Source organism: Numida meleagris, chromosome 1 (genome assembly GCF_002078875.1).
Source record: "Numida meleagris isolate 19003 breed g44 Domestic line chromosome 1, NumMel1.0, whole genome shotgun sequence".
NCBI classification, from domain to species: domain Eukaryota; kingdom Metazoa; phylum Chordata; class Aves; order Galliformes; family Numididae; genus Numida; species Numida meleagris.
Window position 1 is genome coordinate 107,651,934 of NC_034409.1, and position 403 is coordinate 107,652,336.

General features: G+C 72.5%; 1 protein-coding gene across 2 annotated transcripts in view; it reads left to right on the top strand.

Annotated features, from left to right (window-relative positions):
- PKNOX1 (PBX/knotted 1 homeobox 1) overlaps positions 233 to 403 on the top strand; it is a 43,949-nt gene continuing 43,778 nt past the window's right edge. Inside the window, exon 1 of one of the 2 annotated variants that reach the window (XM_021406593.1) lies at positions 233 to 348. The gene's annotated coding sequence lies outside the window, so the exon portion shown is untranslated. The remainder of the gene's footprint in view (positions 349 to 403) is intronic. The other variant, XM_021406612.1, reaches the window with a different exon arrangement.

The following is a 403-nucleotide window of genomic DNA, read 5'->3' on the forward strand; positions in this document are numbered from 1 at the left end:
CCCGCCCCCGAGGTGGTTTCACTTCCCCCGCGCCGGGACCGCCTCGTCTTTTCCCCGCCTCCTCATTGCATATTCATGAGCAGGGCCCTGGGCGCGCCGGCGTAGGGCGGTGGCACGCGGCCGCCCCGCCCCCCTCCCCGTCGGCCGCCGCGGTGGGCGTGCCCCGGGCCGCCCCAGGCCCCGCCCCCTTTGGTGCATATTGATGAGGCGTGATGCGCGGCGTGCTGTCGTGTCGGGCGGCGCGGGCGCTGATTGGCCAAGCGTGGGTGTGCGCGGTGACGCGCGTCGCGGCGGTGCGGGTCCCGATTGCTGCAGCCGCTTGTCAGTGTGACGAAGATTGGCACCCAGGTAAGCGCTGTCACTCAAACCCGCTCCCAGCCAGCCAGCCCGCCAGCCATCCATC